Below are 24,929 nucleotides of genomic sequence, written 5' to 3'. Positions count from 1 at the left end.
TAATACCACAATACAACAATATTACAACATTACAATGTAGTTGTGGGTAGAGTGTGTATGTTAGCATATTTGTGCATATGCGTGTGTATGTGCCTGTGTGTGTGTCTCTTTACGGTCCTCGTTGTTCCATGAGATGTAGTTTTATCTGTTTTTTATCTGATTTTACTGCTTGCTTGAGTTACTTGATGTGGAATAGAGTTCCATGTAGTCATGGCTTTATGTAGTACTGTGTGTTTCCCAGAGTATGTTCTGGACTTGGGGACTATGAAGAAACCCCTGGTTGCATGTCTTGTGGGTGGCTATTTGAAGGATCTCAAATCTAAAATATATTTTGATTTGTTTAACACATTTTGGTTACTATATGATTCCATATGTATTATTTCATAGTTTTGATGTCTTCACTATTATTCTACAATGTAGAAAATAGTAAAAAATAAAGAAAAACCCTTGAATGAGTAGGTGTTCTTAAACTTTTGACCGGTAGTGTACATGGGTCTCTGAGCTGTGTGCTAGTTATTTGAACAGACAGCTCGGCAATTTCAATATGTCAATACCTCTCACAAAGACAAGTAGTGATGCAGTCAATCTCTCCTCTACTTTGAGACAGGAGAGATTGACATGCATGTTATTGATGTTAGCTCTGCATGTACATTTAAGGGCCAGCCATGAGGCTCTGTTCTGGGCCAACTGTAATTTGCCTATGCCCCTCTATGTGGCACTTGACTACATGACTGGGCAGTAGTCCAGGTGCGATAAAACTAGGGCCTGTAGGACTTGTTTTGTTGACAGCAATGTCAAGAAAGCAGAGCAGCGTTTTTATTACGGACAGAGTTTTTAAAATATTTAGGAGTAGCTTATTACTTGCCACCCATTCTAAAACTGACTGCAGCTCTTTGTTAAGTGTTGCAGTGATTTCACTTGCTGTGGTAGCTGATGTGTATAATGTTGCGTCATCAGCATAGACACACAGTAAAAAATGTAGTAAGGGGCCTAGACAGCTTCCCTGGTGTATGCCTGACTTTACCTGGATTATGTTGGAGAGGCTTCCATTAAAGAACAGCTTCTCTGTTCTGTTAAACAGGTAACTCTCGATCCATGATATAGCAGAGGATGTAAATCCATAACACATACCTTTTTTCAGCAGCAGACTATGATCAATCATGTCAAAAGCTGCACTGAAGTCTAATAAAAAAGCTCCCACAATCTTCTTATTATCAATTTCTTTCAGCCAATCAGCAGTCATTTGTGTAAGTGCTGTACATGTTAAGTGTACTTCCCTATAAGCGTGCTGAATGCCTTTCTCCGTGTGTGTGCATGTGTGCGTGTGTGCGTGCGTGCGTGTTTGCAATGCTTTATTATTAAAGAGCACGAAAATGTGATTTGTATTATAAACGCTCTAAAAGCATTCATGAATTGAAATGTTGGCAATCTTACTTTGTACAGCAGTCTAGATTGTCAAAGCAAGAGCATCAAAGAGCTGCAGTTAAGGTCATTCTCTGGTTCTTGATTGTCCACCTTTCAGAGATTACATTTAATGTGAGTACCATGAGAAAGTCATCATCCGAACATGAAAAGGTAAAGGCCAGCTATGTCTGGGCTGGCCAAATACCATCACCCACCTTTGCATGGAATCATCACCTTTACAGGGAAATAAAATGAAATGGGACCTATAGGCCTATATACAGTGGGGAAAAAAAGTATTTAGTCAGCCACCAATTGTGCAAGTTCTCCCACTTAAAAAGATGAGAGAGGCCTGTAATTTTCATCATAGGTACACGTCAACTATGACAGACAAAATGAGAAAGAAAATTCCAGAAAATCACATTGTAGGATTTTTTATGAATTTATTTGCAGATTATGGTGGAAAATAAGTATTTGGTCAATAACAAAAGCTTCTCAATACTTTGTTATATACCCTTTGTTGGCAATGACACAGGTCAAACGTTTTCTGTAAGTCTTCACAAGGTTTTCACACACTGTTGCTGGTATTTTGGCCCATTCCTCCATGCAGATCTCCTCTAGAGCAGTGATGTTTTGGGGCTGTCGCTGGGCAACACAGACTTTCAACTCCCTCCAAAGATTTTCTATGGGGTTGAGATCTGGAGACTGGCTAGGCCACTCCAGGACCTTGAAATGCTTCTTACGAAGAAACTCCTTCATTGCCCGGGCGGTGTGTTTGGGATCATTGTCATGCTGAAAGACCCAGCCACGTTACATCTTCAATGCCCTTGCTGATGGAAGGAGGTTTTCACTCAAAATCTCACGATACATGGCCCCATTCATTCTTTCCTTTACACGGATCAGTCGTCCTGGTCCCTTCGCAGAAAAACAGCCCCAAAGCATGATGTTTCCACCCCCCATGCTTCACAGTAGGTATGGTGTTCTTTGGATGCAACTCAGCATTCTTTGTCCTCCAAACACGACGAGTTGAGTTTTTACCAAAAAGTTCTATTTTGGTTTCATCTGACCATATGACATTCTCCCAATCCTCTTCTGGATCATCCTAATGCACTCTAGCGAACTTCAGACGGGCCTGGACATGTACTGGCTTAAGCAGAGGGACACGTCTGGCATTGCAGGATTTAAGTCCCTGGCGGCGTAGTGTGTTACTGATGGTAGGCTTTGTTACTTTGGTCCCAGCTCTCTGCAGGTCATTCACTAGGTCCCCCCGTGTGGTTCTGGGATTTTTGCTCACCGTTCTTGTGATCATTTTGACCCCACAGTGTGAGATCTTGCGTGGAGCCCCAGATCGAGGGAGATTATCAGTGGTCTTGTATGTCTTCCATTTCCTAATAATTGCTCCCACAGTTGATTTCTTCAAACCAAGCTGCTTACCTATTGCAGATTCAGTCTTCCCAGCCTGGTGCAGGTCTACAATTTTGTTTCTGGTGTCCTTTGCAGCTCTTTGGTCTTGGCCATAGTGGAGTTTGGAGTGTGACTGTTTGAGGTTGTGGACAGGTGTCTTTTATACTGATAACAAGTTAAAACAGGTGCCATTAATACAGGTAGCGAGTAGAGGACAGAGGAGCCTCTTAAAGAAGAAGTTACAGGTCTGTGAGAGCCAGAAATCGTGCTTGTTTGTAGGTGACCAAATACTTTTTTTCCACCATAATTTGCAAATAAATTCATAAGAAATCCTACAATGTGATTTTCTGGAAAAAAAAATCTCAATTTGTCTGTCATAGTTGACGTGTACCTATGATGAAAATTACAGGCCTCAATCATCTTTTTAAGTGGGAGAACTTGCACAATTGGTGGCTGACTAAATACTTTTTTTCCCCACTGTATGATCTGTATGGAGCTGGCTGGAGGGAGCAAGAATGTTTTCCTTGTGAAATTGGCCAATGATGACCATAGAGTTCTTAAAGTCAAAAGGAGAGTGTTTCTATGTGTTTCTATGTTCTGTATGGTTATAGTCAGACACTATATGACAGGTTAATTCATTAATTTTAAATTCTGATGCCCTCTGGGAGCATTTTCTAAGCGACACAAAAATTGTAAACTACCTTCATTAGATACATTTACTATACAAAACTATAAGTCCTGCAAACACATGTTAAGCCTCCTGTAGCTCAGTTGGTAGAGCATGTTGCTTGCAACGCCAGGGTTGTAGGTTCGATTCCCACGGGGGGCCAGTATGAAAAATGTATGCACTCACTAACTGTAAGTCGCTCTGGATAAGAGTGTCTGCTAAATGACTAAAATGTAAGTACTGTTCGAAAGGTAAGAACAGTGGAATTCTGATACAGGTGTACATCAACAATGTGACTATTACAGAGCCAGAGGGAAACATAGTCAGTTGTACAACTGAATGTATTCAACTGAAATGTGTCTTCTGCATTTAACTCAACCCCTCTGAATCAGAGAGGTGCAGAGGGCTGCCTTAATCGACATCCACAGCACCCGGGGAACAGTGTGTTAGCTGCCTTGCTCAGGGGCAGAACGACAGGTTTTTACCTTGTCAGCTCGGGGATTCGATCCAGCAACCGCTGGCCCAACGCTCCTACCCGTCAGGCTACCTGCCGCAACAGAAGGTAAAGAAAAGGTTTGGTTCCCAAATTGTCCCCATTTTGGGGAATAAGAGATTTGAAAGTCTAGGTTTGAAGTATAATATTACCATTCCAAAATAATTTGTTTAATGTTTTTATATATATATACAGTGAGGGAAAAAAGTATTTGATCCCCTGCTGATTTTGTACATTTGCCCACTGACAAAGAAATGATCAGTCTATAATTTTAATGGTAGGTTTATTTGAACAGTGAGAGACAGAATAACAAACAAAAAATCCAGAAAAACGCATGTCAAAAATGTTATAAATTGATTTGCATTTTAATGCGGGAAATAAGTATTTGACCCCCTCTCAATCAGAAAGATTTCTGGCTCCCACGTGTCTTTTATACAGGTAACGAGCTGAGATTAGGAGCACAATCTTAAAGGGAGTGCTCCTAATCTCAGTTTGTTACCTGTATAAAAGACACCTGTCCACAGAAGCAATTAATCAATCAGATTCCAAACACTCCACCATGGCCAAGACCAAAGAGCTCTCCAAGGATGTCAGGGACAAGATTATAGACCTACACAAGGCTGGAATGGGCTACAAGACCATCGCCAAGCAGCTTGGTGAGAAGGTGACAACAGTTGGTGCGATTATTCACAAACGGAAGAAACACAAAATAACTGTCAATCTCCCTCTGCCTGGGGCTCTATGCAAGATCTCACCTCGTGGAGTTGCAATGATCATGAGAACAGTGAGGAATCAGCCCAGAACTACACAGGAGGATCTTGTCAATGATCTCAAGGCAGCTTGGACCATAGTCACCAAGAAAAAAATTGGTAACACACTACGCCGTGAAGGACTGAAATCCTGCAGCGCCCGCAAGGTCCCACTTCTCAAGAAAGCACATATACAGCCCGTCTGAAGTTTGCCAATGAACATCTGAATGATTCAGAGAACAACTGGGTGAAAGTGTTGTGGTCACATGAGACCAAAATCGAGCTCTTTGGCATCAACTCAACTCGCCGTGTTTGAAGGAGGAGGAATGCTGCCTATGACCCCAAGAACACCATCCCCACCATCAAACATGGAGGTGGAAACATTATGCTTTGGGGGTGTTTTTCTGCTAAGGGGACAGGACAACTTCACCGCATCAAAGGGACGATGGACGGGGCTATGTACCGTCAAATCTTGGGTGAGAACCTCCTTCCCTCAGCCAGGGCATTGAAAATGGGTCGTGGATGGGTATTCCAGCATGACAATGACCCAAAACACACGGCCAAGGCAACAAAGGAGTGGCTCAAGAAGAAGCACATTAAGGTCCTGGAGTGGCCTAGCCAGTCTCCAGACCTTAATCCCATGGAAAATATGTGGAGGGAGCTGAAGGTTCGAGTTGCCAAACGTCAGCCTCGAATACTTAATGACTTGGATAAGATCAGCAAAGAGGAGTGGGACAAAATCCCTTCTGAGATGTTTGCAAACCTGGTGGCCAACTACAAGAAACGTCTGACCTCTGTGATTGCCAACAAGGGTTTTGCCACCAAGTACTAAGTCATGTTTTTGCAGAGGGGTCAAATACTTATTTCCCTCATTAAAATGCAAATCAATTTATAACATTTTTAACATGCGTTTTTTTGGATTTTTTTGTTGTTATTCTGTCTCTCACTGTTCAAATAAACCTAACATTAAAATTATAGACTGATCATTTCTTTGTCAGTGGGCAAACGTACAAAATCAGCAGGGGATCAAATACTTTTTTTCCTCACTGTATATATTTATAAAAGAAAGTCATATATTTTACCTAATGGTGGTGCTCTAAACATACACAAATTCCAATAGGATCACAGCCATTTTAACCCTCCCGTTGTCCTAGGGTCAAAATGACCCACCACTGTGTTGAACCAACTTTATTTAATTTTTATATTTTTTGGATCATATATGAGAAGGAGGCAGTGATACTTTCTTTAAAGTCTCACTGCCTCCTTCTCACAAATGATCCCAAAAATATAAAAATTAAATAAAGTTGGTTCAACACAGTGGCGGGTCATTTTGACCCTAGGACAACGGGAGGGTTAAAAGTGCAGGGCTTGTGCAAAGTGCCATGCCTTCATTTTTCGTCTTACAGGAATGGTATAGGTAGTAGGTAGTACCTTACTGTGCGAAAATGCTCCATGGACCTGGTACCGGGCCCAAAACAACCGCTCAGAGTTTAGTTCACAGATATAAATGTTTGTCTTTTGGGAATGGAATCATACAGTACTTATCTCCCATCTGGCATGGGGACCGCAGAGGAGACTGCAGAGTCTTTTCCTGCAAAAAGGCGAAACTTTTTAAATATTACACCAAGAACAATTTGTTGACTAAATGTGAACACACACTCTCAGGGACACTCGGTGGCCATTATTATGGGAACATTGGCATCTAGCACCCTTTTTCTGCTCTGTTATTTGATCTAAAAACAATTGAGTTGAGTCACATTTCGCCTATGTCTGCTTTCCAAATGGCACCCTATTCCCTACATAGGGAAAAGGGTGCCTTTTGGGACGCAAAAGGTAAGCACAATGAGCAGCTAGGCAGGCAGGCTGCATTGCCTTGCCCCAGAAGGCACTCTGTCTGTACCTGCCATGTCCACGTAGAGAGTCCATAGCCCTCCTAGAGGTGTTTTGGCAGGGATAGCGTCGCAGACACCTCAGCCACCCCGGGGCCTGGTGACTGAGGATATCCTAGTGCCATAGACTAGATAGATGATTTTCGAACCCATTGTTACACAGCCCCGGATATTATTTGGCAACCGGTCATTAATTGGCATGAAAGCTACCATGTGGCTGCAGAGACCAGCTAGCTACCTTCTGGTTGGTTTTAACACTGGAATGTAATGTATTAATTGTGTACAAAAGATCAAGAGTGTGTACCCCATTTGAAGCATGTTCCCATCTGACACATTTTCAGCATTACGCTGACATGTATTTTTTCACTTAGAGTGATCTCTTCTAGCCACTTTCCCATTGTATTTGGAAAGCGGTTCACGATATGTATTTTGAAGGACAACACATTCAAAGTGCAAAGCTAAATGGTAGATAGCAGCATGTTTTGTGGGGACTTGAAATGTGATGTTCTGTCACACTGTCCACGTCCCAAATGGCACCATATTCCCTAAATAGTTCACTACATGGGCCCTGGTCAAAAGTACTGCACTATATAGGAAACAGGGTGCCATTTGGGACACCACTATATTTTACCATCCAGTCTCATATACACTGAGTATACAAAGCATTAAGAACACCTGCTCTTTCCATGACATAGATTGACCAGGTGAATCCAGATGAAAGCTATGATCTCTTATTGATGTGACTTGTTATATCAACTTCAATCAGTGTAGATGAAGTGGAGGAGACAGGTTAAAGAAGGATTTCTAAGCCTTGAGACAATTGAGACATGGATTGTGTATGTGTGCCATTCAGAGGGTGAATGGGCAAGACAAATGATTTAAGTGCCTTTGAACGGGGTATGGTAGTTGGTGCCAGGTGCACCGGTTTGTGTCAAGAACTGCAACGCTGCTGGGTTTTTCACGCATCAAGAATGGTCCACCACCCAAAGGACATCCAGCCAACTTTACACAACTATGGGAAGTATAGAGTCCCACAGTGAAGGTGTCATAATACCCCTAAAACCTAGCGGTCAAACAGGGAAATGATTCCAATTGTTTTTTCACTATTCATTTTAGAAACACTTAAATAAGAGCTTTGTTTCGTGTAGGCTTACCCTGGCGTGACGTTTTGATAACCATGTAAATCTCTCTCGGACAAGGTGACTTTTATCAATATATTCGCCTCTATTTACTCTCAGATTTGAAAATGCTAATTAGCATCAAAGTAGATATCATGCAAAAGGTTTTATGGGTATTAGGACTCATACTGTGGTACTCTATTAGAGTCAACATGGGCCAGAATTAATGTGGAACACTTTCGACACCTTGTAGTGTCCATGCTCTGACGATTGAGGCTGTTCTGAGGGCAAAAGGGGTGGGTGCAACTAAAAATTAGGAAGGTGTTCCTAATGTTTGGTACACTCAGTGTATGTCTAATTGCTGTATACTGCATGAGAGCCTTAGGGTGTCAAAGTGTCAGTGTTCTCAAATCTCAAATTGAACTGCAAAGTGACTTATCAATGCTCAAATTAGAGATGTACTGTGTGTCATCAGTTTGTTCATAATTGACTTTCCTGGTTAAGTAAGGGTTGTATGAGTAAGTATTTGCTGTATAACTAATTATAAGCAATACGTGTGTATTGTTATGATTGCACAAAATCTCAGTTTGCCACCATCAAAGCCAGAGATTTTCGCTTGCTCATAAACTAAGACACTGATCATGTCTTTTTCCATGTCAACCCACCTTGTGTTATATCCGGTTATCCGTCTCATAAGTAACCATAGCGTCTTATACCACAAAGTGGTGCTTAGATTGCCGCCACTTGTCCTTGCAGATTAAAGTGAAAAGTAATGGCAAGTAGTACAAATGGTCTCTATTGAACAGACGTGTTGGAATTAATTTATACCTAGGCAATCCGTTTATGTGATTTATTTCCCTAAGATGATAAGGAGGGATTACTCCGAGAATTAACAGCAACCCCTGGTAGAAGTGGTTGTTTCTAAGCATGTTCTCTTGTTGGGTTTCCACTCAGACGACAAGTCACTTCTGACCACCATGCGCGTGATTTATCATCACAGTTACTAGAACATCGGACTCCAAAGTCAACACTGTCTGGCTGCTTGCATGTCCCTGCCTTGAATGAGAATTTTTCCACAGTATTGCGCTTAATGAGGTAAGAGATTAAGATGTCGCCCTCCAATTGCTAAGGCTCAATTAGCACGGTGGATTCAATATGACTTCTCGTTTACCAAAATGTTTGGATAGACTGTTATAAGTGCTTTTTGATTTAGCTATAATTAAATATCTAACTTGGGAGGTTATGTGCAATTTTTTACAGGGTGAAACCATTAACTGTTTTAATGAGGGAACCTGGCAAATGCTTAAATGTGTCTTGCAGTAAACAGGATGGTAGCTAGTGCTGGTGGCTTGACCAGATTTGTTCATTCATATTATGAATGTCAATTCAGAATGTTGTTACTGGAGTATTACAGCCTTACACTGGTATGTGAGCAACTTAATGTAAAGTGTTACTGGAGTGATACTAAAATGTTGTTAATGTTACATCAGATTAAGGACATAATGCCCTGTCCTCACTTATCCTTTCCTTCCAAAGGGGTCCAACATAACATGGCTCTAATAGGGGTAGCTGTGGAGGACAGGTCAATATGGTCTGTATGAGATGTGGCTAACAGGGGAAAGGATTTATTTGAGAGGTTATATTAAGGCTGCCTCCCAAATGGCACCCTATTCCCTTTATAGTGCATTACTTTAGACCAGCGCCCTATGGGCCCTGGTCAAAAGTACTGCACAAAATAGGGAATAGGGTGTCGTTTGGGTTGCAGCCTAACCTGGGAGATAAAGTACCTCCACCTCCTCAGGTTACCCTTTCTGTGTTACTGTATCACAATACTCCCCCCTCCTGAGTTCACAGCTAAGATATTTCACTTACTAGCACTTGACACTCCGACTACATCCCAAATGGTACACTATCCCCTTCATATTGCACTACTTTTGACCATAGCCATATTGCACTATAAAGGGAATAGGGTGCCATTTGGGAGGCAACCTTTGAAGACTCTGGAGAGCCCACACAATTTAAAACCCAGAGTGTCTGGTATATGGATGTTGCCTCAGTCAAAGCCTAAAGGGTAAAGATAACTGCTGAACTCTGTGACTGTGGAGAAATTGTTTTCTCTCTCTGCTCTTCTGGGAGATGTGGCTGGCGCCTGACCCCTTGCTTTCCAAGAATCAATGTTTTATAAGATTACTGAGACATCATGTTTGCCATGCAGGCTTCCTCCAGATCTATAGTGCCAGCATTTGACCCCATAAACTGTAGCATTGATTAAACATTATGCAATGTTTATAGCCTTTGTGAGTGAGGCACTTATATTCAGAACAGTTTTTTTCAGAGAAAGAGTACTTTATGTGCGAGTTGAAATTGAGGCCAAACTATCCACTTGTTCCAATTGGATCAAGTAGAACTGTTCTGAGTTGACCTACAAACGGTTCTTGACCGGTAACAAGCTGAAGAGCTTATCCGTTGGTATTCCCTCAGACTTAAACTGCGTCCCAAATGTCAGCCTATTCCCTTCATAGTGCACTACTTTTGACTAGGGCCTAAAGGGCACTGGTCAAAAGTAAAGCACTATTTAGGAAATAGGGTGCCATTTGAGATGCAGCCATAGGCCTACTGTACGGTGTCTGCTGTCAGCTGTATTTAGAAACAATGGCTGACAGGCCTGACCTCTGGGACAGTGAGACACAAAAACTGGATTACCTGCTGATACACTGTACTGTACCTCACAACTCGCTTATCCCTTCTCTGTCTCTCCAAGATTATACTACTCAAGAAATCAACCGCATGCAAAGCAGAACAAGAGAATAAGATATTCATACTGCTAAAAAAAAAACTTCTGGATACGCTATTATTCCTAAACAGCATTATAAATATATTGTTGTTAAATAGCTACCGAGCTACAGTATAAGGCTTTGAAATATGCATTGAGTTATTTCCATCTTTTTCCAAACATTGCCTCTGTCGCTACCCGGAAAATAAACAGATCCAGGACATGTCAATTTTAGCTTTACATTTGAGCTGCTGTAGATCCCTGAGCCATTTCCTTTCTAAAACGACTGGCTGTGGTGGAGGGTAGGAGAACATAAAGAACGCCACCGGAATAGGAACACTTTGTGTGGGAGAGAGAACTGAAGCCCACATGCTGATAGAGGAGCTCGGAACATTAGTGATCCATCTCACCTCGCAGTGGGAGAGCGCCTTCTCTCACTCCTAGATTATGGAGCTAGCTTCCTCGGAAAATAATATATATTTTTTTATCTGTGTGCGTTGGGGTGTGTGTGTTTGTGTGTGTGTACAGATCTGAAATAAACTTGAAACAGGCGAAGAGAAGAGTCCTCAGGCAACTGTAGCCAATGTCACTGAGTCCATGGCCAAGCAAGTATAGTGTTGCCTCAGCCACACTTCAGTCTATAAAATAAGCTTTGACATTATGAAGCACATATGTTGCAGAATTACAGACCTGAATGTTGTCGATGTTATCCATTTTCATTCACACAAACAATTATAACAAAGATAGTTAACATACATTTATTTTAATTGTGTGATCAAGTTCAGATAAATATACCTACTTCTGGTGAATACATTATCTCTGAATCCAGGGCCTAAGTGGTTATATAATAAGTGGTTATATAATGTTTGCATGTTGTGCAAAACAAGTAATTCAATGTAATTTAAGTACTTTTCCCACAAAACTGAGATCTCAATGGTTCCTTTTCAATCTCTATAATAGATGGACAAGGTCAGCACTCCAAGATTGCACATGTATTAGAGGTCAACACTGCTAACTAGGCGTAAACAATGATCACAAAAGATTAAGAGACGGTAGGTATTCAGATTCAGAGTGTTTAATAGTCACATCTACAGGGTTGCAGGTGTGATTGCAGGGTACAGTGAAAATATTAGGCTTCAAGCTCCAACATGCTCCTAAGTGAGGTTCCTGTGTGCGCTAGAGAGAGAGAGAGAGAGAGAGAGAGAGAGAGAGAGAGAGAGAGAGAGAGAGAGAGAGAGAGAGAGAGAGAGAGAGAGAGAGAGAGAGAGAGAGAGAGAGAGAGAGAGAGAGAGAGAGAGAGAGAGAGAGAGAGAGAGAGAGAGAGAGATTTTCAATCAGTTTTGCCTTAACCCACGATAACCGACAACTGCATGCCCAGTCGCATTAGTAATAATCTCGTGCAGCCTTGTTACAAGTTCGAACACTGGAATGTGTGTTGTAATCTATACCTCGATTAGCCTGATATAAATGCTTATTATTTTGTTTAATGATTTTCAATTTGAATGCCATTATTTCGATATAGCCTACACTTTCTCGTTCTGAACGCGAGTGGGACGGGTGTGGCATCGTGATAATGACAACACGAGCAGCAGCTCACCGATTTGACAGCTCTAACACAGTTTCACCTATGACACCGGCAAATATTAGCTATGTGGGTGTCGGCTATCGGCGGTTAACGTTTAATCTGATTGATTATAAGACTAAGAGTAAGGGAGAGAGTTTGTCTTCATTGTTTCAGTATACAGGTATGAAGTCCTTCTGTTTCCAGTGTCTGTTCTGATCAGATAGCCCATGTTACTGCTTGTAGACTGCCCCCCTCTGAGACAGCTGAGCTCCACAGGTCTCCCTTAAGGTCACCTCTTCCTTGAGTAAATGGCATCAGCACAGATAGCATGTCTACAATACACTTAAAGTTTATTGCTAGGTCTTTTGCGTCAGTAAATAATTGTTAGAAGGCATTTTAGAAATATTTATTGGGGAAATCTATTACTTGTCATTTAATGTGTCATCAAATGCTATTTAACCACACTGAACAAAAAAAATTAACGCAACATGTAAACTGTTGGTCCCATCTTTCATGAGCTGAAATAAAAGATCCCAGAAATGTTTCATATTTTCCATGTGCAGAAAAAGCTTATTTTTGGGACACATTTGTTTACATCCCTGTTAGTGAGCACTTATCTTTTGCCAAGATAATCCATCCATCTGACAGGTGTGGCATATCAAGAAGCAAATTAAACAGGATGATCATTACACAGGTGCACCTTGTGCTGGGGACAATAAAAGGCCACTCTAAAATGTGCCGTTTTGTCACACAACACAATGACAAAGATGTCTCAAGTTTTGAAGGATTGTGCAATTGGCATGGTGACTGCATGAATGTCCACTAGAGCTGTTGCTAGAGAATTGAATGTTCATAAGCCACCTCCAACGTTGTTTTAGAGAATTTGGCAGTATGTCCAACCGGCCTCACAACCGCAGACCACGTGTAACCATGCCAGCCCAGGACCTCCACATTCGTCTTCACCTGCGGGATCGTCTGAGACCATCCACCCAGGTAGCTGATGAAACTGTGGGTTTGCACAACCGAAGAACTTCTGCACAAACTGTCAGACACCGTCTCAGGGAAGCTCATCTGCGTGCTCGTCGTCCTCACCAGGGTCTTGACCTGACTGCAGTTCGGCGTTGTAACTGACTTCAGTGGGCAAATGCTCACCTTAGATGACCACTGTCATGCTGGAGAAGGGTGCTCTTCACGGATGAGGGTGGGGTTATGGTATGGGCAGGCATAAGCTGCGGACAAATAACACAATTGCATTTTATCGATGGCAATTTGAATGCACAGAGATACCGTGACGAGATCCTGAGGCTCATTGTCATGCCGTTCATCCACCGCCATCACTTCATGTTTCGGCATGATATTGCACGGCCCCATGTCGCAAGGATCTGTGCACAATTCCATGGAAGCTGAAAATATCTCAGTTCTTCCATGGCCTGCATACTGTATGTTTGGGATGCTCTGGATCGATGTGTACGACAGCGTGTTCCAGTTCCCGCCAATATCCAGCAACTTCACACTGCCATTGAAGAGGAGTGAGGACAACATTCCACAGGCAACAATCAACAGCCTGATCAACTCTATGCAAAGGAGATGTGTCACGCTGCATGAGGCAAATGGTGGTCACACCAGATACTGACTGGTATCTGTGACAGATGCATATTTGTATTCCCAGTCATGTGAAATCCATAGATTAGGGCCTAATGAATCTATTTAAATTGACTGATTTCCTTATGTGAACTGTAACTCAGTAAAATCTTTGGAATTGTTGCATGTTGCATTTATATTTTTGTTCAGTGTCGTTAAACGTACTTGGAAAATCATGCAAATTTACATAACGTGTATGTAGCAGCCATGACTAGGGTGGTTTAGTTTGACGCTTACAATTTGAGTGATGTCTTCTGAATAGCCATAAAAGTTGCTGAAACATATCCAAGCTGATCTTTGGACCCTGTAATGTCCATGTAGATTTGCACCGGAGTGCTAGACACTGGCAGAGACACAGTCTGACTGGGCCTATAGTGGTAACAGGAGATTATTCTAATTGGGCCTTTGAATTTCATAATCCTCACAATGTAGGCATACATCTGCAATCTCAATAGCAAAACAGATTTTATATGGAGTTTATTATGTTGGTGGTGTAGGAAATATTAATTGTATAGTAACATACAATTACTGTAGATATGTGCACTGCACATTAATTAATTAATGAATTACTTAATTCAACAGGCCAGCTGTTTTGAAGATGTAAAATAAAGTCTACAGAAATTCCTTGTTTTTCTGGAAGGAAATTGATGACTAATGTGTTGTTATATTGCATCAGATGATAACACAAGATGGGAGTATAGAGGTTATTAAATAACTGGCACCCCCTCTCCAGAATAAATAACAATTTCATAGTGGTTTTGTTGAGTTTTGTGTCAAGTTTCAATACCAATGAAACTGTAGCCGTGCCATTTAGAGAAAATACCAATACATTTTTCAGACTTTATGGCAAAGGGAGGATATACAGCAAATAATATGCCTACAAAACGGTGTTAAAACTATTTCAAAGTAATGTATGTTAGTTTTGTTTTTCCATTTATGTTTTGAGGTTGGACTTCAGCACGTATAGCATGTTAGCATCAATTCTGAACTGATTTATCTAGGTAACTGTTAAAGGGGCAGTGCAGTTAAAAATGAAATTTCAACACTACGAGATCGAAAATAACACTCTGAAATTCTGAAAATTGTGATAATGACCTTTACGTGTAAGACGTTTGAAAAAAAAAAATCATGTAATTTCCAGCCTGTTCAGGTGGAATGTAGTTTTTGGCACGCCGCATAACGTCACAAGGCGACCTGATTATAGTAGACCAATGACCGTTCATCTGTTATTTGCTTAATCCTCCTACACTGCTGCTGGCACCGCCCGGTCATATTGACATTATATTCCTCATTGTTGGCACCTTGCAGAGTTAAGCGTAAATCATAGTCCACAGGCGCTGTGATGCCATAGTCCTCCGTCCCATTGTGACATACAGTACCAGTGAAAGGTAGTCACCTGGAATACATTTCAATTAACAGGTGTGCCTTGTTAAAAGTTAATTTGTGGAATTTCTTTCCTTCTTAATACGTTTGAGCCAATCAGTTGTGTTGTGACAAGGTAGGGGTGGTATACAGAAGATAGCCCTATTTGGTAAAAGACCAAGTCCATATCCACAGGGATGCTGGCCTATGTTGACTCCAATGCTTCCCACAGTTGTGTCAAGTTGGCTGGATGTCCTTTGGGTGGTGGACCATTCTTGATACACACGGGAAACTGTAGAGCGTGAAAAACCCAGCAGCATTGCAGTTCTTGACACACTCAAACCGGTGCGTCTGGCACCTACTACCATACCCCATTCAATGGCACTTAAATATGTTTGTCTTGCCCTTCACCCTCTGAATGGCACACATACACAATCCATGTCTCATTTGTCTCAAGGCTTAAAAATACTTATTTAAACTGTCTCCACCCCTTCATCTTGAAGTGGATTTAACAAATGACATCAATATGGGATCATAGCTTTCACCTGGATTCACCTGGTGAGTTTATGTCATGGAAACAGTAGGTGTTCCTAATGTTTTGTACACTCAGTGTACATGTGTTTTTGCCAGCAGCTTGATCCTCCATCCCGGCAGCGGTAGCGGCAGCGGCAGCAACCATTCAAGAAGTAAGTGTCTAGATAGTTATTAGTCTATTTTTTTAAGTAAAGGATATGCTATTCATGGGTTGCATGTTTCGTTTTGAACATTCTTTTGAAGACTGATGCCCTACTGAAATTTCTACTCTCAATTGGTGCTGATGAACATTTAGTCAAAAGTGTGGCTTGGAAACACAATAACATTTTAAAAGGAGGCATATAATTAATAGGAAAACCTTTTGTCATCATTGTGATGTCGCAAGATTGACTTTAGAGGTGGTATAACTTTAGCTAGCTAGCTAAGATTTAGGCCACAGCACTGGATTTCATATGGCAAGGTCAGTACAGGTTCATCAAAGCTGGGACCGAGAGGCTGAAAAACAGCTTCTATCTCAAGGCCATCAGACCGTTAAATAGCCATCACTAGCTGGCCTCCACCAGGTACTCTGCCCTGAACTTAGTCACTGTCACTAGCCGGCTACCACCCGGTTACTCAACCCTGCACCTTAGAGGCTGCTGGCCTACTGTATGTACATACTGTAGACATGGAATCACTGGTCACTTTAATAATGCTTACATACTGTTTTACTCATTTCATATGTATATACTGTATTCTAGTCAATGCCATCATGTTCAACTATTGCTGTATATATACTATTCTATCCTACGTATTCTACAGATATGCTAAATAATCTATCCACATACTGTCTATAATGTCTATACATCTCATCACATATACATTATATGTATTTATACTCCAGACTACGACATTGCTCGTCCAAATATTTATATATTTCTTAATTTCATTATTTTACTTTAGATTTGTGTGTATTGTTGTGAATTGTTAGATATTACTGCACTGTTGGAGCTAGGAACACAAGCATTTCACTACACCCGCAATAACATCTGCTAAATACAGTGGGGAGAACAAGTATTTGATACACTGCCAATTTTGCAGGTTTTCCTACTTACAAAGCATGTAGAGGTCTGTAATTGTTATCATAGGTACACTTCAACTGTGAGAGACGGAATCTAAAACAAAAATCCAGAAAATCACATTGTAAGATTTTAAAGTAATTAATTTGCATTTTTTTTGCATGACATAAGTATTTGATCACCTACCAACCAGTAATTCCGGCTCTCACAGACCTGTTAGTTTTTCTTTAAGAAGCCCTACTGTTCTCCACTCATTACCTGTATTAACTGCACCTGTTTGAACTCGTTACCTGTATAAAAGACACCTGTCCACACACTCAATCAAACAGACTCCAACCTCTCCACAATGGCCAAGACCAGAGAGCTGTGTAAGGACATCAGGGATAGAATTGTAGACCTGCACAAGGCTGGGATGGGCTACAGGACAATAGGCAAGCAGCTTGGTGAGAAGGCAACAACTGCTGGCACAATTATTAGAAAATGGAAGAAGTTCAAGATGACTGTCAATCACCCTCAGTCTGGGGCTCCATGCAAGATCTCACCTCGTGGGGCATCAATGATCATGAGGAAGGTGAGGGATCAGCCCAGAACTACACGGCAGGACCTGGTCAATGACCTGAAGAGAGCTGGGACCACAGTCTCAAAGAAAACCATTAGTAACACACTACGCCGTCATGGATTAAAATCCTGCAGCGCACGCAAGGTCCCCCTGCTCAAGCCAGCGCATGTCCAGGCCCGTCTGAAGTTTGCCAATGACCATCTGGATGATCCAGAGGAGGAATGGGAGAAGGTCATGTGGTCTGATGAGACAAAAATAGAGCTTTCTGGTCTAAACTCCACTCGCCGTGTTTGGAGGAGAAGAAGGATGAGTACAACCCCAAGAACACCATCCCAACCATGAATCATGGAGGTGGAAATATCATTCTTTGGGGATGCTTTTCTGCAAAGGGGACAGGACGACTGCACCGTATTGAGGGGAGGATGGATGGGGCCATGTATCGTGAGATCTTGGCCAACAACCTCCTTCCCTCAGTAAGAGCATTGAAGATGGGTCGTGGCTGGGTCTTCCAGCATGACAATGACCCGAAACACACAGCCAGGGCAACTAAGGAGTGGCTCCGTAAGAAGCATCTCAAGGTCCTGGAGTGGCCTAGCCAGTCTCCAGACCTGAACCCAATAGAAAATCTTTGGAGGGAGCTGAAAGTCAGTATTGCCCAGCGACAGCCCCGAAACCTGAAGGATCTGGAGAAGGTCTGTATGGAGGAGTGGGCCAAAATCCCTGCTGCAGTGTGTGCAAACCTGGTCAAGACCTACAGGAAACATATGATCTCTGTAATTGCAAACAAAGGTTTCTGTACCAAATATTAAGTTATGCTTTTCTGATGTATCAAATATTTATGTCATGCAATAAAATGCAAATGCAAATGCTATGTTTTAGCAGCAGCATCATCAATGCTTCATTGACAAACTGATGATAACCTCATTTACAGGTACAGTCAATTAGTTATAACTTGTTTACTTTTTATGTAATTAACCAACTTATCAATATACCAACCCTCTTGGACAGCCAAATGTTGTTGGCCCATCTTTTCCAATCTTTCTAATTGACTAAATATATTTTATTTTATGTCACCACATTCTATACATCAAAAAGTGTTGTGTAAGAGGACAGTGAATATGAAAAAAAGAGTCTAGTAAAAAAGAGTCTAGCAAATGATGGTATGGATATGAAAGTGATTTAGATGTATTGCATCTCTCATTTTGTTTGTCTGTCCATTTCTTTCTGCAGACAAGGCACCAAATACGACGACACCATTGTCTCTCCCTCCCCCAAGCATGCAACCTTGGCGTCATAATGGATTACACCCTCTCCTTCAACCACCACATCCTACAGACTGTCAAATCCTCATTCTTCCACCTCTGCAAAATCTCCAGAGTCATGTCCTCCCTCTCCCGTCCTGCTGCTAAAACCCTTATTTATGCATTTTTCTCCTCCCAACTAGACTTCTGTAACTCACTACTCGCAGGCATCAACACAAGCTCCCTCCATAAAGTCCAAATGGTTCAAAACTCTGCAGCCAGACTTCTCAGGCACACCAAGTCCTGGCAGCACATCACCCCTGCCCTATCACTTTTTTTCAGAGAGTGTAGTGGTTAAACCATGCCCTATAACTGACTAGTGGGACTTGTCCATGGGTAGGGGCTATGTCTATTTGTGTTTGACTATATGACTATTTGAAGACACATTTGTATTGTGTGTAGAGGCAGTGGTCACCAACCATCCTCATGGAGATCTATTCTAAGTGTAATTGTGTGTGTGCAATAAGTGTGCAATACTGCAACTCTTCCACTTTTCCTGTCAGTGGATGTTATTATAGTTGTGAAGTTGTATATAGTAATGTCAGTGTTCGAAAAAGCTGGTGAGGACAATGTAAATAAAACCACTACTTTTTGTACTTTATGCCATTGATGACTACTCTGTTGCTGCACTATACTTCCTATCCGATTATGTTTAGCCAAAACCCTATTACTTTCACCATGATCTGTTTTCCTCTCACAGCAACACCTTCTAGAGCTTGAGCACATGTAAAACAATAACTTAAAAATATACTTACATGCCATGATTTTGACCTTGTTTATTATCTGTTTATTATGTTATGTAAATAACAGACAATTTATGAATGACAACAAACTTTCATTGCAGTCTGGTTTCTTTATTTACTTTCAACAACAGAAAACATTCCAAAATGTGCAATTCAAGAGTATAAATCAGTTATAATCATCAGTATCATCACAAAGTCTATTTCGCAAAATGATTAAATAGACTTTGTGATTATACTGAAGATTATACCATGGGCCTCTGCATTTCAGACGCCTAACAGTTTACTTCTGAGTCGCAGCGCCATAGTCTGCCCTGTAGCGTTCTGCAATGAATAGATGGCAGACATGGTATAGGCCAGGATGGTCCACCATGCAAACAGGTTGTCCTGGGACCTGTCTGCATCTTCTGGTGACCTATTGAAAACAGTACAATGAAATAGCAAATTACGGCTCATTACAGTGGCTTGCGAAAGTATTCACCCCCTTTGGCATTTTTCCTATTTTGTTGCCTTACAACCTGGACTTAAAATTGATTTTTCGGGGGTTTGTATCATTTGATTTACACAACATGCCAACCACTTTGAAGATGCAAATATTATTTATTGTGAAACAAACAAGAAATAAGACAAAAAAACAGAAAACTTGAGCGTGCATAACTATTCACCCCCCCTCCCCAAAGTCAATACTTTGTAGAGCCACCTTTTGCAGCAATAACAGCTGCAAGTCTCTTGGGGTATGTCTCCATACGCTTGGCACATCTATCCACTGGGATTTTTGCCCATTCTTCAAGGCAAAACTGCTCCAGCTCCTTCAAGTTGGATGGGTTCTGCTGGTGTACAGCAATCTTTAAGTCATACCACAGATTCTCAATTGGATTGAGGTCTGGGCTTTGACTAGGCCATTCCAAGACATTTAAATGTTTCCCCTTAAACAACTCGAGTTTTGCTTTAGCAGTATCCTTAGGGTCATTGTCCTGCTGGAAGGTAAAGCTCCATCCCAGTCTCAACTCTCTAGAAGACTGCATCAGGTTTCCCTCAAGAATTTCCCTGTATTTAGGGCCATCCATCATTCCTTCAATTCTGACCAGTTTCCCAGTCCCTGCCTATGAAAAACATCCCCACAGCATGATGCTGCCACCACCATGCTTCACTGTGGGGATGGTGTTCTCTGGGTGATGAGAGGTGTTAGGTTTGCGCCAGACATAGCGTTTTCCTTGATGGCCAAAAAGCTCAATTTTAGTCTCATCTGACCAGAGTACCTTCTTCCATATGTTTGGGGAGTCTCCCACATGCCTTGTTGCAAACACCAAACGTGTTTGCTTATTTATTTCTTTAAGCAATGGCTTTTTTTCTGGCCACTCTTCCGTAAAGCCCAGCTCTGTGGAGTGTACGGCTTAAAGTGGTCCCATGGACAGATACTCCAATCTCCGCTGTGGAGCTTTGCAGCTCCTTCAGGGTTATCTTTGGTCTCTTTGTTGCCTCTCTGATTAATGCCCTCCTTGCCTGGTCCGTGAGTTTCGGTGGGCGGCCCTCTCTTGGCAGGTTTGTTGTGGTGCCATATTCTTTCCATTTTTTAATAATGGATTTAATGGTGCTCCGTGGGCAAAGTTTCAGATATTTTTTTATAACCCAACCCTGATCTGTACTTCTCCACAACTTTGTCCCTGACCTGTTTGGAGAGCTCCTTGGTCTTCATGGTGCCGCTTGCTTGGTGGTGCCCCTTGCTTAGTGGTGTTGCAGACTCTGGGGCCTTTCAGAACAGGTGTATATATACTGAGATCATGTGACAAATCATGTGACACTTAGATTGCACACAGGTGGACTTTATTTTACTAATTATGTGACTTCTGAAGGTAATTGGTTGCACCAGATCTTATTTAGGGGCTTCATAGCAAAGGGGGTGAATACACATGCATCCACCACTTTCCCAATTTGGACTATTTTGTGTATGTCTATTACATGAAATCCAAATAAAAATTAATTTAAATTACAGGTTGTAATGCAACAAAATAGGAAAAACGCCAAGGAGGTTGAATACTTTTGCAAGGCACTGTATGTATTTTGATGTCAAAACAAAGTAGCCTATACACCTGTGGAAGTTTGTCGCTTTCAGCGTCCGACTCCAGCTCCAACTGACAGGATGAATACCATGTATTTTTTTTGTTTTTTTTTTAAGGGGTAAGAGGGTAGGCTCTAAACAATTCTAGCAGCCAATCAGGAGTGTATATGTACATATATTCAAATGTATATCCTCACGGCCACACAGTCCAACTGAGTATTTCAGTGGCCCAAGGAGGCTCAGGGAAATTAATTATAAAAAATATATTTTGGAGTTATATTCAATAAATAACACACACACAGCGCTTCTGGACATCAGAACAGCGATTACTCAACTTGAACTGGACAAATAATTTTTCTTTAATGAGTCGGACGAGAGGGATTTGCTCTAGACACCCGACAGGGTCCTCATCCCTGTCATTCGCAGTAGAAAGAAAAGGAGATATCGCGGAAGGAGATCAGGGTGCTTGGTAAGGAGCCGGCGACAAGTGGCTAATCTGCCTTTGCCATCGATACAATTGGCCAATTTACAATCGCTTGATAATAAAGTGGACGAACTACAGGCACGAATATCCACCAACTGGAAATTAAAAACTGTAATATCTTATGTTTCACCGAGTCATGGCTGAACGAAGACATGAATAACATACAGCTGGCGGGTTATACATTGTATCGGGAGGATAGAACAGTAGCCTCTGGTAAGACAAGGGGTGGCGGTCTATGTATATTTGTAAACAACAGCTGGTGCACGATATCTAAGGAAGTCTCAAGGTTTTGCTTGCCTGAGGTAGAGTAAGCTGTAGAGCACACAATCTACCAAGAGAGTTTTCATCTATATTCTTTGTAGCTGTCTATTTACCACCACAAACCAATGCTGGCACTAAGACCACACTCAATGAACTGTATACGGCCATAAGCAAACAGGAAAATGCTCATCCAGAGGCGGCGCGCCTAGTGGCCGGGGACTTTAATGCAGGGAAACTTAAATGTACCTAATTTCTACCAGCATGTTAAATTTGCAACTAGAGGGAAAAAAACTCATAACCACCTTTACTCCACACACAGAGACGTGTACAAAGCTCTCCCTCGTCCTCCATTTGGCAAATCTGACCATAATTATATCCTCCTGATTCCTGCTTACAAGCAAAAACTAAAGCAGGAAGCACCAGTGACTCGGTCAATAAAAAAGTAGTCAGATGAAGCAGATGCTAAGCTACAGGACTGTTTTGCTAGCACAGACTGGAATATGTTCCGGGATTCTTCCGATGGCATTGAGGAGTACACCGCATCAGTCACTGGCTTCATCAATAAGTGCATCGATGACGTCGTCCCCACAGTGACAATACGTACATACCCCAATCAGAAGCCATGGATTACAGGGAACAGCCGCACTGAGCTAAAGGGTAGAGCCGCCGCTTTCAAGGAGTGGGACTCTAACCCGGAAGCTTATAAGAAATCCTGCTATGCCCTCTGACGAACCATCAAACAGGCAAAGCGTCAATACAGGACTAAGATCGAATCGTAATACACCGGCTCTGACGCTCGTCAGATGTGGCAGGGCTTGCAAACTATTACAGACTACAAAGGGAAGCACAGCCACGAGCTGCCCAGTGACACAAGCCTACCAGACGAGCTAAATTACTTCTATGCTCACTTCAAGGCAAGTAACACTGAAACATGCATGAGAACATCAGCTGTTCCGGACGACTGTGTGATCACGCTTTCTGTAGCCAATGTGAGGAAGACCTTTAAACAGGTCAACATTCACAAGGCCACAGGGCCAGATGGATTACCAGGACGTGTACTCCGAGCATGCGCTGACCAACTGGCAAGTGTCTTCACTGACATTTTCAACCTCTCCCTGTCTGAGTCTGTAATACCAACATGTTTCAAGCAGACCACCATAGTCCCTGTGCCCAAGAACACTAAGGTAACCTGCCTATATGACTACCGACCCGTAGAGCTCACGTCTGTAGCCATGAAGTGCTTTAAAAAGCTGGTCATGGCTCACATCAACACCATTATCCCAGAAACCCAAGACCCACTCCAATTTGCATACCGCCCCAACAGATCCACAGATGATGCAATCTCTATTGCGCTCCACACTGCCCTTTCACACCTGGACAAAAGGAAAACCTATGTGAGAATGCTATTCATGGACTACAGCTCAGCGTTCAACACCATAGTGCCCTAAAAGCTCATCAGTAAGCTAAGGACCCTGGGACTAAACACCTCCCTCTGCAACTGGATCCTAGACTTCCTGACGGGCCGCCCCCAGGTGGTAAGGGTAAGTAACAACACATCCGCCACGCTAATCCTCAACACGGGGGCCCCTCAGGGGTGCATGCTCCCCTCCTGTACTCCCTGTTCACTCATTACTGCATGGCAAGGTACGACTCCAACACCATCATTAAGTTTGCCGATGACACAACAGTGCTAAGCCTGATCCCGACAATGACGAGACAGCCTATAGGGAGGAGGTCAGAGACCTGGTGCCAGGACAACAACCTCTCCCTTAACGTGATCAAGACAAAGGAGATGATTGTGGACTACAGGAAAAAGAAGAGGACCGAGCACGCCCCCATTCTCATCAACGGGGCTGTAGTGGAGCAGGTTGAGAGCTTCAAGTTCCTTGGTGTCTACATCACCATCAAACTAACATGGTCCAACCACACCAAGCCAGTCGTGAAGAGGGCACAACAAAACCTATTCCCCCTAAGGAGACTGAAAATATTTGTTATGGGTCCTCAGATCCTCAGAAGGTTCTACAGTTGCACCATCGAGAGCATCCTGACTGGTTGCAGCACTGCCTGGTATGGCAACTGCTCGGCCTCCGACCGCAAGGCACTACAGAGGGTAGTGCGTACGGCCCAGTACATCACCGGGGCCAAGATTCCTGCCATCCAGGACCTCTATACCAGGCGGTGTCAAAGGAATGCCCTAAAAATTGTCAAAGACTCCAGCCACCCTAGTCATAGACTGTTCTCTCTGCTACCATACGGCAAGCTGTACCGGAGCGCCAAGTCTAGGTCCAAGAGGCTTCTAAACAGCTTCTACCCCCAAGCCATAAGACTCCTGAACATATAATCAAGTAGCTACCCAGACTATTTGTGATTTGGTATTCTTTCTTAAAACGGCATTGTTGGTTAAGGGCTAGTAAGTAAGCATTTAACTGTAATGTCTACACCTGTTGTATTCGGTGCATGTGACAAATAACATTCGATTTGATTGATTAGACATATAGGGATGATTTAAAAATGTTATTAAAAAGACTGCATTTGGGCTTTAAGAAAACGCCAAATGGTAAACCTACATGTTAAAAGGTTTTGACAAAATTCTCCATATAGGATCCATCAGAGGTTTGAGATGTCATCAGACATACAGTCTCATATACAGCTTTTATTACAGATTATTTAATGACTTTGTGGTTAGTGTGCCTTCATGTCCCCATCCCAATGTCCTGATTTAGATGTAATCTACAGTTAAACCACATGGACCCAGTATTGATTGGCTGAAAGATTCAAAGGGCACAGTGAGTCACTGGCATACATTCCATAATCACATAATACCAATAAACATGACTTAATGTGATGAATTGCGAATTTTGACCGAGTCAAT

The 24,929-nt window shown here is 42.1% G+C and overlaps 1 protein-coding gene across 2 annotated transcripts in view; it reads left to right on the top strand.

The window, feature by feature from the left end:
- Nucleotides 1-24,929, top strand: part of LOC121569813 (cadherin-18-like) — a 346,107-nt gene that overhangs the window by 116,559 nt on the left and 204,619 nt on the right. Inside the window, exon 1 of one of the 2 annotated variants that reach the window (XM_041881032.1) lies at nucleotides 8,665-8,816. The exons of the other annotated variant lie outside the window; for it this stretch is intronic. The gene's annotated coding sequence lies outside the window, so the exon portion shown is untranslated. Of the gene's footprint in view, nucleotides 1-8,664; nucleotides 8,817-24,929 lie in introns of those variants that run through there. 2 annotated transcript variants of the gene reach the window in all.

This window comes from Coregonus clupeaformis, chromosome 7 (assembly GCF_020615455.1).
Source record: "Coregonus clupeaformis isolate EN_2021a chromosome 7, ASM2061545v1, whole genome shotgun sequence".
Lineage (NCBI taxonomy): Eukaryota > Metazoa > Chordata > Actinopteri > Salmoniformes > Salmonidae > Coregonus > Coregonus clupeaformis.
This window is presented reverse-complemented; position numbering and strand designations above follow the sequence as displayed.